The following is a 15,828-nucleotide window of genomic DNA, read 5'->3' on the forward strand; positions in this document are numbered from 1 at the left end:
TGGGCCCAAGTTTATTCATCTACAAAACAGGAATAATAATAGTACTCATTTCACAGCGTTGTAATAAAGATTAAATAAATCTAGATATTCAAAAAACCATGAACAATGTCTGACACATACTATGTACTTTCTCTATAAGTTAGCTGACACTTTATTGATTGATTCTGTTTCCTCATATAAAAATTGGAAGAGTGATGCCTACCAATCTCTCAGAGATGGAGAATCAGATGAGATAAAGTAAATATGAAAATGTTGCAGAAAATACGCTTTGTAGGAATGCTAATCATAAGAGGATAATTATCCAAATATCTGTTACTGTTGTTATGTACTTTATGCAGAATTTCATTATATCTGGGGAGAAATAGGTGGCTTCCTGCCCTTGTGGGGAAGAGGAGTAGATAATTAATATACATAGGTTTAACATTCTTCTGATATTTGCAGGGACTTTAAAGAGCACAAATGATAGTAGACAGCTCTGCTTTTCACTGTCACCTCTCCCACATCAGTGGACTCTCGCTTTCCTTCCTCTGAGACCAAGCATGCTAAGCAGGTGTCCCTCATAGACCCTGAATCAAGCTGGTTTTGTCTGAGCCTGGCTGAGTGCTTCTACCTCATCTTGTTGTTGTTCTGGGTAGTTTCTTATCTGAGACCCAGCTGGCACAGAGGGTCAGCCCTGATTTGGGTGTGGACAAGATACCACCTGCCCACGGGGAAGGCCATGAGACTGTGGCAGGAGAGAAGCACGGTGCAAACTCAGAGGTGACTGCCAAGGTCTGCAGTTCTCCAATGAGCTCTCTGAGAGTTCAGTAGATTAGACAATGGGAAATGGAGGGAGAGGGGATAAGAAAAGGAAAGATGGTGGAATGAATCTGACATAATTTTCCTACATACAGAGATGGAAACATCACAGGGAATCCCACCATCACATACATCCACAGTAATGGGATCCTAACTAGAATATGATATAGTCCATGCTTATATAATTGTACCAAAATGGATTCTACTGTCACATATCACTAAAAGAACCAATGAATAAATTTTTTAAAAAGTACCTTTCTGACTCTCCAGGATCAACAAAGTCAAGTATAGACAGCACTGACCCGCATTGACAAAAGCAGCCTGCCCCCAGAAAGGGCTGAATCTGCCTGAGGGTTGACCATCCTGCTGCTGTTGGTACTGCAGGTGTCGGTGACAAACCCTAGAGGGAAGAGGTGACATACAAGGTGTGGGCTACAGAAAGGATCTGATGCCCTTCAACAATTTACGTAATTTCTCCAAGATTGTGTTTTCTCATCTGCACAATGTGTGGGGGGGTCATAATTCATTCACACTCACTTCATAAGGTTGTTTTGAAGTCTGAATGTATAAAATACAAGGCTCTGCACCTAATTTCTGACGTGAGTTGGGGTACTCTCAAGTACTAGGCCTCTTCCCCCGTGGCCCAGCCCTGCAGTGTCTGCCAGAGCAGGTGGGTTGGGTAAGGACATGCTCAGAGGAAGAGCAGGGAGGGAGAGGAGAAGCCAGAGAAGACAATAGTCCCCTCACATTGACTGTGCCCCAAACACAGAACTTAGTCCTGCTGCAGAACGTCCCCCCCCCCCGCCGCGCACTGTGCCAAGTTGTCATTAGCTCAAGCACAAGGCACTGACTCACCATGTCCCAAAGGATGGCGCTGACCTGAACTTTGACATCATTGATTGTGGTAGTTAATCATTTGTAAACAAGCAGAAAATTGAGTTTCAAGAAATATCCCTGTTCCCTCCATGTCGGCCTGCACTGAAGAGAAGCCGAACCCTTAAAAGAGGCGCCTCCCATTGGGCCTCCTCACGCTGAGCTCCTTAAGCAGGATTTGTCCTCAAAGAGGGCAACTGCATGGATAAAATGTGTTTTCCTACCTTGGCTTTTGCACGTGTTTCTTCTGCTCAGAAGACATGCCACCCGGCTCAATGCCACTCTTCATGTAGGGTTCATACCAAACGTCACTTGCACAAGAAATCTTTCCCAATTGACTCCTCTGGAGTTCTTTTGTTCCAGGCTCCAAAAGGTCTCCTGGAATTTTAACCTCCCAGGGCTCCTAATGGCTTCAGGTATTGTTCACCTGAGATGATGCCAGGGGATGGTGGCCTCAGGCTGCAGGGATCATAATGCACTTATTTTTCATTGACAAGTTTAGCCACTTACCAGCCTTCCCATTCATCATCTTGTTTGATATTGACAATAAGCCAAGAGACTAAAGATCATCTTCCATGTCTCTGGGATGGGCGTCTACCTCTGGTCCATAGCTGGTCATCAGCAAATTTATGCTAGATACAGTTTTTTTTTCTGACCCCCAAACTCTGCTTTTTTCAAATTCTGAGGCTTCCCCCTGCTCTTAGAGGGGGCCAGGATTTGCTCGGCTCTTATAGAGTGCTGGCCCTGACTTAGTCTAACACAAAGATGACTCCACGGACTTCCTCTGATTTAGCATCTCTTACAAAGGCCATAGCTTTTATCACTGATGGTGAGGGAGATTTAAAAATGGACCATCTGTCTTGAAGCCTTTAAACTCTGTATAGAATTTCAAAATGCTAACTCTATCATTTGTTGTTTTCCAACCTTGGATAACTGACTTTCCAGCCTCCACCCAGTTCCAGAGCCAAGGCCACGTGCCAGGTTTTTGCTGTGTACTCCTCTACCTCTAGAACCCACTTCTGCACGCGTTAGATTTTGCAAAGTAACAAATAATCACAAAATGTAATAGCTTAAAGCAATAATCATTTATCAGCCTATAATTCTTGGGGTCATCAAGCAGATTTAGGGTAAGCTGGATAGGTCTGCTGCTTTTGCTTGGGTTCCCTAGGCGGGTAGGTGGGCAGGGACTGGGGGATCGGGGAATGTCAGCCTTACTCACCTGCATGGTGACTCACTGTGTCCTCCAGAGGCGCTGGTGCAAGCTGTTGAGTGAAGTCATGAGGTGACTGGGCCACATGTCTCCAAACAGACAAGCTCAGGTGGACCTCATGGTTCCCAGGGTAGCAAGAAAGGACAACTCCCACCCGCCAGTGCACCCCACTTTCCCAGCCCCAGCCTGCATTGTTTCCAAATGTTCCATTGGCCAATGTAATAGCCACACCCCTCCTGAAGAGATGAAGTAGCTCATACCTGATGACAGGAGGAAAGGCAGAGTCACATTAAGTCCCCAGGGCTGTGCACATAGGCTGGAAGGAATCTATGGGCACTGTGTAATGTATCACAGTCACATGTCACTATCATGCTGAAGCAGCTAAAAGTCATTCTGGCTTCTCCATTTCTCCTCCTTCTTTCTGTCCTGGTGATTTGGAAACATGTGTCTTATGTTACAGGCAGTTTACATCCCTGAGTCACCCCGTGGAGGAGAGCCCCTGTTGATCCACAAAAGACATGTGAGTAAGAATTAAATGTTTGTTGTGCTCTGTCATTGATATTTTATGGTTTATGTGTTACTGCAACCACAGCTACTATTCTGACTAACATACCATTAATGAACTTTTACGTTGCAGGCAAAATTTGGTGTATGTGTGCATTTTTCTGACAAAAAAGTCAATAGCTGTCCTCAAATGCTCAAAAGCATGCGGCATTTGAATAAAATGAAAAAGAAAACAAAACATTACCTCAAGAGCTGTCATGTTTCCAGCTCACAAAATCATCTGTTTTCCCTTTGAAGGAAGTGTAGAACAGTCTTAGGTTGTTTGGGAAATAAGAAAGACCAAGATTAGCATTTTATTTCTCCTATTTATCAGTTTATATCATGGATAAACTCCTTCATCTCTCTGAGCAATCGTTTCCTTAGTTGCTGTTCCATGCTTGTTGAAATAATGCCTCAGTGATCTTTTAGGTACAGTGCTGGGTGACTGTGGTCAGAGCAGTGTGTGATAGACCTTCCCTGTGAGTGCTGATAACCCAGTGAGGGGGCCACATAGTACTAATCCATGGTGGTACAGTGTGCTGAGTACAGTCATGGAGGTCTGCACAGTACCGTGGGGTGACCACCAAGTGTGAGTGTGAGTGTAAGTGTGTGTTCCAGAAGTGGGCTGATATGGGTTAAGGAGGAGTTAGTAATGCAAAGGGGGTGCTTGTAGCACTCCATGGAGAGAAGGCAGAGCCCCAGAGGTGAGAAGTCACACAGGGTCTGTAGGGAACCACAGCCATTCAGGGGTGCTAGAGCAGGGCCCATTATGTCTCGTGGAAGGAAATGCCATCAAGAGGCAGGCAGGACCTGATAGGCAGAGCTAATGATATGGATTTTATCCCAAGTGCTGGTATTAGCAGGAGCAGGAAGGAGCACTTTGCCAGAGAGATTATTCTTGCTACAGTGTAGACAATGGATTGGGGGAAGGCAAATTGGAGCAGAGAGACTTGTTAGGAGGCTGTTATAACAGTCTGCAGAGAGAACATGAGAGTCTGAATTGGGCAGTATTAGCAGGGACCGATGCAGAGTGCGAGGACAGCGTCCACCTTGTGCTGTCTGTAAGGGCTTTGGAAACTCTGCAGCTCTGCACAGAGGTGGGGTTATTACAAGGAGGTTATGGTTCTGTGTTCAGGAAGGTGTATTAAGTCCCCAGGGCTGAGCCTGGCAGCTGTGCTGAGCAGTGCCACTCTGGACCACACACATCTCCTCCTTTATCACCCACAGACCTGTGGATGAGGGCACAGGTGAGCTCCTGTCTTCCGGGCTCACCTTCCCCGAACCCAGAGCACAGGCTCTACCCCCTCCTGTTGCTCCAGGAGTCTTACTTCGTGCCTGGGAACCCCTGATTTTGGCAATGTTCACTGGAGGTTTTCTCTTGAGGAGTAGGGCCCCTGACTTAAGAGCTCCCAGCAGATGCCCAGCCGGGATAACTACATCCCTCCTGGTGGTCATGCATATTGGAACCCCTTACCCCTGGTGTGAAAATAATCACCACTGTGTTCAGAACTGTCCCAGAAAGAAATGCGGTGGGTGGGGCAACTTGATCATGGAGGAAAGTCTCGGGGAAAATGAGATCCAAATGAAAAGGAAATGGCTCTATTTCTGTTAGGAAAATATGAAGTCAGGGGAGAAGGAAAAATAGTGCCAGTTAAATATTAGAAAGAGTCTCAGTCTTTGTGGCCAAGAGACTAGCTGCATGTGGACCCCACATCCCCTTCCTGAGGCTTCAGTACATTTCCCAGCTCCCCCCACCCCACAACCTGCTTGCAATTGTATGTGCACCTGTGACTAAAGTCTGTCAATGGAATATAGGAAGAAGTGATGTGTATCATTTATTTATGGCCACTTAAAAATCTCAGAAGTGCAATACTACCACCCCCTCTTTTCTCATCTGCTCCCTTGATGTAAACACCCAAATTGATCTCAGAAGCTGGAGTTGAAGAGGGCAGAACCTCTGGTCACCTAGGTTCTAGCATGACTGCATGGAGCAGAAATGTCCCCACCCTCGGCTGATCAGACTACTTATGAGTAAGAGAGAAAGTCCTGCTGTATCAAGCCACCAACAGTCAGCGTTTTTCTGCTCCTCTGGCGAGCATAATACAAACTCACACAGATTCCTGCCATTCCCTGCACCCCTACCGGACAGCATGGCACACATTCACTGCAGCCATCTCAGTAGCCAGCGTCCACGAGGCAGTTCTGGTGGGGGTGGAAAGATGGTGTCTATTTAGCAGAGGAAGCTCACTGTCAATCAAGGATGTTGTCTGTACTGTATTGCCAGGTATGGGAATAATGTTACAGAGGTCTCTGCATATAAAGAACAGATATGTAATTCCGTGTAGACTGACAGAGTTTCTTTCTATTGTGTATGATCTTTGAAGTACAGATAAGAATTTCTCCCTGGCTATACATATGGAGGAACAGAGCCATGGCTTAATATAGTTTGACTGTGTCCCCTAAAAGTTCACATGTTAAGAGCATGGTCCTCACCATGTTGGGGGTGAGAGTTAGAATGTTTAAGAGGTGGAGGCTTGTGGAAGATTGTTAGGTCATAGGGATCTGCCCACTAAGGGACCAATGCTGCTCTCAAGAAGAGGGTTAGTTGGTTTTTTTTTTTTTTTTTTTGAGTGCAGGCTCATATAAAGTAAAGCTGCCCCACATACTTGGTCTCTTTTGCAAACAACCAGTGCCTTTTTTGTGTCTCCACCATGTTGTGACACAGCCTGAGGGCCATTAGAGCCCTTGCCAGAATACCAGCATCATACTGTTTGGACTGCCTGGCCACCAGACTTTAAGTCAAATAAACCTCATTATTTCATAAATTATGTAGCTTCTAGCATTTTGTTATAGAACTATAAACAGAGTAATAAAGATATGTTTGGAGCACTGCATAAAACATAGTTTAAAAAAACCCCAGGAAGCATACCAAGAGCATTTGATCAGTATGACAATGATTTTGAGTCTGAGCCTATATAATAGCTGGTAGATGCAAGAGGTTAATGGTGTATTCCAAGGTGAGGGGTTGTCCAGAGTGCTGAGAGGAGAGCACTGGGCAGGTTAGTCTCTGACACTCGGACATGCTTACCAACACAACTTGCAAGACTGGAGAGAGAGCTCTTATGGTTTAATTTGACTTGATGCTAGTGATTTAGAGCCTGGAGTAGACACGCTGCTTAGTTTCTGATTATTAGCCACAGTATTAGGCAGAAAGGACTGAACAGTATATATGAGAAGAGATAAAGAAGAAACTAGAAGAAAACAGGTGGACCATGACAGTGATGAAAATCATGCTTTCAGTGGAGTCCCCCACAATTGGCTGTGGAGTAACGGAATCTCCAGGCTTGACATGTGCTTGGGTCTGTGAGATGGATGGTTCATAGGACAATCACCAGTTCTTATTGTCCATATACAATTATTACATGATTAACACTAGAGGCATGATATACTATATTTTCTATTAAACACTTTTATGGTTCTCAAAAATCTTTGAATATTTAACTGACCTCATGATGCCTATTGACATTGGCATAGTGGTGATAATACATCTCAAATTCAACTGAGAGTGATACATTTTAGTAAATTTTTATACATATATAGGCAATTGGATTTTTTAAAAAAATAAAATATTAGAAATACTCATTTTCTACTTTGAATATATCTAGGTATGCTAGAAATGTGAGAGGAGAAAAATGGAATTCTACCTGGCAATATGCCGTAAAACTACAACTGGAGGAATTGACGTGGTTGCATTGATTTTGTGGATTAACTGTTGCAAAAGGTGAAGTTCAAGCCACTTTGTTCCTCTGTCCATTCACTTATTGTAAGATCTAGTTCAAACTCCTTTGCCCAGAAAATGAACAATTTCTCAATCTGTATGCTTCTGATAATCTGAACTTCATACCAACATGAACTTTGCACCAATTCGTTTATACATTCAACAAATATTTTCCGATGTCCACTGTGTGCTGGACCAGACCTCTTGCAAAGTGGATGATTCAGCACTAAATGTTTCCCTTAGTTCTCAGACTTCATGGAGTTCCCAGTTTCATAGAGGAAATAAACTGAAGTAATGGCACATAGCTACAATTATGACTTGGATAACTATAAATAGAGAACTTTCCTTATTTTATGGGGGTAGTGTCTGGAGCAGGGGAATCTGGGAAAGTTTTCACATGCTTGTGAAGCTCCAAACCAAGGAGTTTGGAGCTTCCAGGGTCAATATTTCCATTACGGTAGAATTTACTGATGTTACATAGTGTCACACAGGGGTTCTGTTATCTGGTATTGCCCTAAGAAATTACCCTAAAGCTCACTGGTTGAAAACATCAGCTTTGATATTATTACTCAAAACTCTGTAGGTCAGGCTGGTCATAGCTGAAATGGTCATATATGTTCTGTGCTGGGGCTGGGATGTCCCAAATGGTCTTTCCACACACGGGTGTGTTGACTCAGTTTAGAAGTTAAAAGCTGCTAAGAGCCGGTTTGGGCAGGTTGACTGGGGTCTTGGTTTTCTCCAAGGAAACACTCCAACAAGGTCTCTCCACATGGCCTGTCCCATGGGAGAGCTGGACATCTTACATAAAAGCTTAGGGATCCCAAGAGTATAAAATCAGAAGCTGCTAAATCTCTTAGGCTCCAGCCAGGAATGATGTGCCTCACTTCGCTCACATTCTACTGGTCCAAGCAGGTCACAGGGTGAGTCCAAGGCAATGTGGGAGGAAGCTTCCCAGAGGTAGGGCTCTTTGAAAGTCATCTCTGAAAACCAGTCACCACATTCAGGAAGTGGCATTGTGTTATGAGGAATTTCTTTTTTCTTTCTGTCCCCCTCTGTGATCTCTGAACATCCTTTCCTAACTGAGTTGGAAAAAGAAATCCTGGGAGGAGAATTCACAGCTTTTAAATTTCAGCCTTGGCCTGCAAATCCCACAGGTGTCCGTGAAGATAGCTGGCATCCTCTAAATACTCCATAATTTCCCAAACAGTGACAACGACCATCACAGCATAAGGATAATAATTGCCCATTTTAAGAAGGGCCCACCACCACAAATGGGTGTAATTGTGCGCTCTCCATGGTACTTGCCTGGGCCTTCCTATTTTTCCCAAGCTGCAGCTCTGACCCAATTGCAGAATCAAATTTTGTAGAACTTTGGGAAAATCAAAAGTACCTGGCTCCTGGGCTCCCTCCCTGCTCCTGAGTTCTCAGCAGGTGAGTCTCTGTTTGCCAGGAAGTGTGTTAGCGCGAGGGAGGCAGCGGCCAAGCCTCAGCCACCCCTGCCTTGCCAGGCTTCTTGTCAATACCTGTTGACATTTTCCTGAGTAATTGTTCCAGGCACCTCAGTATATTTCTTCATATCACGAGATAGATTACGGGGGCTCTATTGATTTTGTGGTTTCATGTGTGAAAGATCTAATCTTAATCCCCGGTTGTTCATTTCCCTTAACCTTTTAATAACATGATAGGGAGGCAACCCGCCAGAATGGAAATTGTTTCTGGGGCATGTTGTCATAAATATATGCTGCACACTGTTTTATTTTATGGGGGCAGCCATATTTTTGAAATAATAATAATAATAATATAATTTGTATGGTGTATTGCCGTTTACAAAGCACTTTCCCATATCAACTCATTTAATCCTGATGGCTGTCCCGATAGGTTGGACTTATTTTATTCATTTTGATTTATTTATTCTCTGAGTCTTTCTACAACATGAATTATTATTATGAACTGCTGCGTCGCAGATGAGAAACAGCACTGCCCAAGGTCACACAGCTCTTAAACACAGGGTTTAGACTCAGGGAGTTAGTATTCTAGTGCAGGTGCTGCCAGCTGTCACTGTATAACCTTGGACATGGGATGTAGACTCTCTGTGGTTCATATATATATATATATATATATATATATATATATATATATATATATATATATTTAGTTGTAGATGGACATATACTTTTGTCTTGTTTATTTATTTTTATGTGGTGCTGAGGTTCGAACCCAGTGCGTCACACGTATGAGGCAGGCACTCTACTGAGCCACACCCCAGCCCCTGTGGTTCACTTCCTTTTATACAAAACAGAGATGATGTTCTCTTTCTGGGATTTTGGAGGGCTTAAGGAGAATGTGTGTAAACCACCTCCACAGTACCTAGCACCCAGGAGAGAATCCATAAAAACTAGCTCTTATAATTAAAATAATATTATTGGACAAAGGTGAGGTTTGAGTCCAGTATGTCAAACCTCAGTTCTCCACTCTGTTTGCTGAAAAGAAGCTAGAGTCTTCTCTATTTCTTTCCTTAAAACCCCAGAGGATGACAATGAACTCAGGGCTCTTGAGGCAGCCCCTGGGAGGCTCTGTGGATGCTGAGGTGAAGCACAAGGCCATGTGGGGGAGGGATACCCCAAAGTCCTCCTCTCGAGAGCAGCTTCCAGCCCCAGCCATGGAGCCAGGCTGATGGTGCCTGTGTCCTGCATTATGATAGACAGATGTTCCCACCAGAGCTTAGAGAAGCCACATTGGGAGAAGTCACATAGTCTCGCTATTTGCTAGATCAGAGGCTTTGAGAAAATCACTTCCTTCACCCTGGCTTCAGCTTTCTCATTTTAATATTTGTAATATTTGTTCCACAGTCTAAATTTAACTAGAGTCCAAACTCTAGGTTCAGCCCCCTTTCCAGTCCCTGCAATGAGGTGGAGAAGGAGGAGGGGGCAGGAGATGGAGCACAAAAGAAAAGGTGCTTGCGTTGGGAAGTCCTGGCCTGGGTGCCCGCTACCTTACTTCTAAGACTCACATTCAAGGCTTTTGCTTCCCAGCATGGAGGCCCATTGCCATCCAATCTGCAGCTTTGTCTCTAAGCTCTTGGATACTACAGAAGCAAGGGCATCCCTAGCATCCAAGGCAATCTGCGTCCCCCCTTCCTTCTCTCCCCTTTTTCTTTATCATTCCCATGACAAAATAGATTATTTTCTAGTTTAAATCCTGGGTCCTAAATGTCTTGATTTGTGCAACTCCGTATATGCTATTGTTTGGATGGACTTTTTACTTGAAGGTTCTCCATCTGGTTATTTCACTTTTCTAAGAACCATCACAAAAATCACCTCCTTTGAGAAGCCTTCCCTCACTGTACCAAGAAGCGGGCTGCATTCTCTTTGGGCCCCACAACACTCTCACCAGGACAGTATATATGTTTGTGTCCTGTGTTGCAATTCCTTGGCAACCTGTCCCTCCTTCTCCCTCTCCCTGGGCATTGCTCCAAAGGAGAGACCCATGTTCTTCCTCATCTTGATACCCCAGCACCTGTAAGAGTGGCCTTCTGTTGTATGTCACCCTGCTGGTAAGCTTTGTAACCCTGTCGACACAGCTTCATTATTCACTGATTTATTCCTAGACTCAGAATATTTTCGAACATTGAAAAAGACACAACCTTGTATCATCCAACCTCCTCATTTTGCTTATAAATGGAGGCTCAGAGAGATAAAGTGATTTACCTCAGGTTGCCCAGCCATGCAGAAGCAGAGTTGCAAGTCAACCTTGGAATCTCTCATTAGGCCCAGGAGCTTTCTCTCAGTCCTCCATGTTCAGTCAACTATATGTGCAGCTCACTTACTAAGTTCCAGATGCCCTACTATGTGCAGGGCAATGGAACTGATATGACATGGTTCATGCTCCAAGGTATTTACAGTCCATCAGGGAAGCAGAGACCTTTGTGCACATCCTTCAAACCACCTATGAGGATTTCTGCTACAGACCACTGGTGCCCTGGCCAGCTCATGAGGGTGAGTGGTCACAGGCACCACTGCCACTCTTTCAGGAATTCTGCCTGTTCTCTTATGCCCCTGGCCTTAAACCCTCTGTTCTGCATGCTCACTCTGACAGCTGCTTCTGTCCACATCCTGGCCCCTGCTTGCCCCTATTTTGTTGTTTCTCTGACTCTTTCTCTTGATATTTGGTACCCAGCCTCATTCATGACCCCAAGGCTCCTCTCAGGCTATCTGTGTCTGTCTGAATAGATTCCCTGCTCCAGTTTCCAGCCACACCCCACCCCACTGCCTCCTTCCTCAACTCCTTCTGCAAAGTCCCAGCCCCCATAACAAAATTAACTTGAACTGACACAATTACAAAGATACTTCCATGGACCAACTTTCTGAGTGCCTCCGGCAAGTTGGTTTTCTTTTAGGGGAGAATGAATCTGCTAAACACATTTTTCTTGAGATGATGGTTTTCAGTGCAACAAAACTATAGCACCATTTGCAAAGATCCAATCCTTGCTATACCTAAAATGCCATCAGCACCAAGCACGGATGGCTTTGTCGACTGTTATTCTTTAAGTAAGCTTATGTGGAGTTTGATAAAACTTCTTCCTCATGGTCCATAAACCAGATGTTTCCTCTGAGATAACGTGGTATTATTAGTACCAAATTTCATCCATTGATGCAACAGACACTAGCTAAGCTCTCTCTATCCTCTGCTCAGGTAAATCTGTATTGGGCTGGGGACTGAGCTGGGTAGACAATGGCCCAGAAGCTTCCCACAAGCCAGGGGGACCACAGGTGGAAATGGGAGGATAGATATGTCATCACTTCATTTTGTCCAGGAAGCATGGATAGTGATAGAGCAAGGAATTTGGAATCTGTGAGTCAGGGTTCAAGTTCTGGCTACACCATTTATCTTGAGAGTTTACTGACCTTGAACTTCAATGTCTACTTTTATACAATGGGAGAGGGAATACACATATCATAAGTCTCTTGTAGGTTCTCATAAGAAAAAGAGACATGAATGCCAATATGCTAACCCCCTCATCCCATACACCGTCCGTATTGGTGGTGATAGAAAGAAGGGACCTGATAAAAAGGGGGCAATTGCATGGTGGAGATAATTCATGAGCCAACTAAGGGACTGGCTGGTCACAAGCAGACAACTGGGTCTGGAATGGCTCAGCAAGAAGCTAGCAGGTGGTGTATGGAGACTGAGGACTGATTTGAAGCAGAACTCTAGCTTGCCAAGATAGGGAGATGATCTATTTTCCTGTGGAAGGTGGGGGTTGGCTCAAGAAAGCTCTTCAGAAACCCCTGACCAACCTTCTGGCACCTTGAGGAGGACTCTGGTCATGACATGTTGGAATTAAATCCTGATGACTAGGGTTGGGTTCTTAAGGCCAGGATCCCAAAGGAAGGCTGTAGATCCAGGAATGACACATTCTGAGTTGGCCATCTCCAGACTCCACCTGCTTCTGGGGTAGGATCCCTAACAACAGGAGTGGACTTAACAAAACTTCTAGATATATGTATTTTATAGACTTTTCAGTTTTAATTTTTTTAAATATATTTGTAAATGAAGGATGCATATTAAAGAAAGTGCTGTTGTTCTTTTATAAGTTGAATTATAAGCAACACGTTCCATAGACTGTGTCCTTTGATAATGGTGTGGCTTTTGGAGGCAAGGGGTGGGTGGCAATGATGGTGCTGTGGCACTGATGGGAGGAAAGGCAGAGTGGAAGAGGCTGAGGGGAGGAACTCTGGCCATCTTCCTCCTCCAGCTCACAGAATGCCCTGGCTCTCTCCCATGCCTTGGGTTTCCAGAACCCAGTTTTGTCTAGACTTGGCTGTGCAGGGAGAAATGGTCTAGTTTTCTCCAACCATTTCCACACATCTTTTGAAGACCATGTGGAGTGCAGGGTGTGTGGTCCTTTTTGATGGCCTCTTTGTCCCTGTTTAAGGATGATAGTAATTCAAACCTCGTCCAAAGATCAAGGTTCTCTGAGAAGAGGATCGATGGGTTTTTCCCCCAACTACATTCATTCAGATGCTTTGAAACTCGAATAAATCATTTATGCATTTGTCAGGTTTTTTTTTTTTTTTTGATCTCCAATCCTCTTCTATTTCTCCAGTATCTACTGTCCACTGTCAACAAAGGGGTCCTAGTTCAATGGATACTTTTGGTCTTGTTCCTAATCGAGGAGCTCACCTGGTGTGATGAGGAAGACCCCAAGTTGTAGAATCAAGGTCAGGAAGTGAATCTCAGCCTCCCAGCTGTTACTTCTGTGGACTGGTACTTCTGGCCAAGCCTCAGGGTCATCATTTGTAAAATGTGAACAATTGAAACAGACATTATTACCCTATATACATGTACAATTCTACTATTGGTGTGACTCAGTACCACGTACAGCCAGAGGAATGAGAAGTTATGCTCCATTTGTGGATAATGTGTCAAAATAGATTCTACTGTCATGTAAAACTAATTAGAACAACTGAAAAAACATTAGTTTAAGCCTCTCAGGGTTATCGTGAGAACAAAGTAAAATACTCTAGGTAAACAGCCTTCCACATGGGCCTGGCAGGGGTGAAGCGCTCAACAGCATTTCCAGCTGCTAGGACGTCTGTGTAGCACAGAACACCCCTGGCTAATAGTTCCTTTCTTCTTAAAATAGTTACTTTTCTCTGATTAGAAAAAGGTGATAGATACAGAGAATCCAGAAGACAACACACACACAAAAATTCAACACAGAGAATAAAGTGGAAGTCCTATGTAATCTTGCTACCTGGATTTCTGTTTTTTTTTTCCCCTATGCATATATATGAATATATTTACAAAACCAAATGAGGTCCACAATGCGTACATGATTTTACACTCTGCCACACTGAATGATTACTAAAAGAGTGACATAGGAAATACTAGGATAAAATACAGGTTCTACAACATTATTTTCATGGCTGCATAAGCCATCCATAAACTCACACTGATTGACAGGAAAGAACAGGTAGAAGACATGGTCCCTGTCTTTAAGGAGTGTGCCAGTGACCATGAAGCCACAGTATCCTAATCAATGAATATAACATTTAGCCAGTTTCATGTAACTAAAAATTGAGATCTGTTTTTTCTCTATTATACATAAGTGAAGGTCATCTTAATCCATATTTGTTTACTACTACAAAAATTCACACCTTTTAAATTTCAGTTGTATGAGTGACATTACCATGTTGAAGATTATGCATGCCTTTTAAAGTACTTAGATTAAAAAATTTTTGAGCATTTGATTCAAACACTCCAAGTACATGAGTGAACCTATTTCCTTATATCCTCACCAACATAGATAATCACCTTTTTACTTACTGCTAATCTGATAGGTAAAAAAATTAGGTTTGAACTTGGATTTCTTTGATTGTATATATTTGTGCATTTAAAAATGCTTTGTGGTCATTGAAAACATTGAACATGTAAAGTGTACAGGAAGGTAAAAATTTCAAAGAGTATGATAAGGTGCAAATGAGAAGCTTATTTTTCCCAACTAAGGCTCCTGAACCCCACCTCCAGGGCTGAGCTCTCTCTCCAAGGTTAGGGTTAGGGTAACATTACTGCTTGGGATAGGGTTTTATGTTGCCAGCTATAGAACAATGCCTGGTATGTAGCAGACCCTCAACAGATAATTAATAAATGAATACGCAACTTGCTGAATATCACTGTTTTAGTCAGTTTTTTTTTTGCCGCTATGACCAAAGTACCTGGCAATAATTAGAGAAGGAAAGTTTTATTTTGGGGCTCAGGGTTTCAGAGGTCCCAGTCCATGGATGGTTGACTCCATTGCTCTAGGCTTGAGTTGAGGCATCATGGTGCTGGAAGGGTGTGGCAGAGGAATACAGTTCAGAATAGGGCACCAGGAAGTGGGGCGGGGGTGGGGAGTGGGGGAGAGATAGAGACAGAGACTCCCTTCATCATAGACAAAATCTCTACCCCAAAGACACACCCCCAAAGACCCACCTCCTCCAGCCACACCCTACCTGCCTACAGTTACCACCCAGTTAATTCCCAGCAGAGGATTTATACACTGATCAGGTTAAGCCTCTCATAACCCAATCCTTTCACAGCCAAGCTTTCTTGCATCATCTCACCCATGAGCTTTCAGGGACATCTCATCCAAATTACAACAGTCATCATATACATTTTCTACAAATATATAAACATCTACACGCATACTTTCTACAGCACTAAAAGTGGGAATTTACCAAACCCCCTATTCTTAGATATCTTTTGCATTGTTTCATTCCAGCCTATTTACTGCCTTCATTTCAGAAAATGTTAGATAATAACCATAATTTAATTAATGTGGTCCCTATCGATGGAACACTGAATTGCTTTCTGTTTCTTGCTATTTTTTATGAGTCTTTTGTAATTTTTCTTCAGGAATTGTTTGTTCATATCCTTTTCCAATTTCTCTATGAAGTTGTTTCTCTAAGCTTTTAGTTTTCTGTATATTCAGGAGAACACAACTCTGTTCATAATGGGTACTGTAAATATTCCAAGGCCTTTTCATATTACTTATGGTAACTTTGGCTACGAAGTTTTTTTTTTTTTTATGGCAACCAAGTAGTTTATTTGCTATTCTGGACTAACCCAGGTCAGAAGGTGAGCC

This window comes from Marmota flaviventris, chromosome 10 (assembly GCF_047511675.1).
Source record: "Marmota flaviventris isolate mMarFla1 chromosome 10, mMarFla1.hap1, whole genome shotgun sequence".
Classification (NCBI taxonomy): domain Eukaryota; kingdom Metazoa; phylum Chordata; class Mammalia; order Rodentia; family Sciuridae; genus Marmota; species Marmota flaviventris.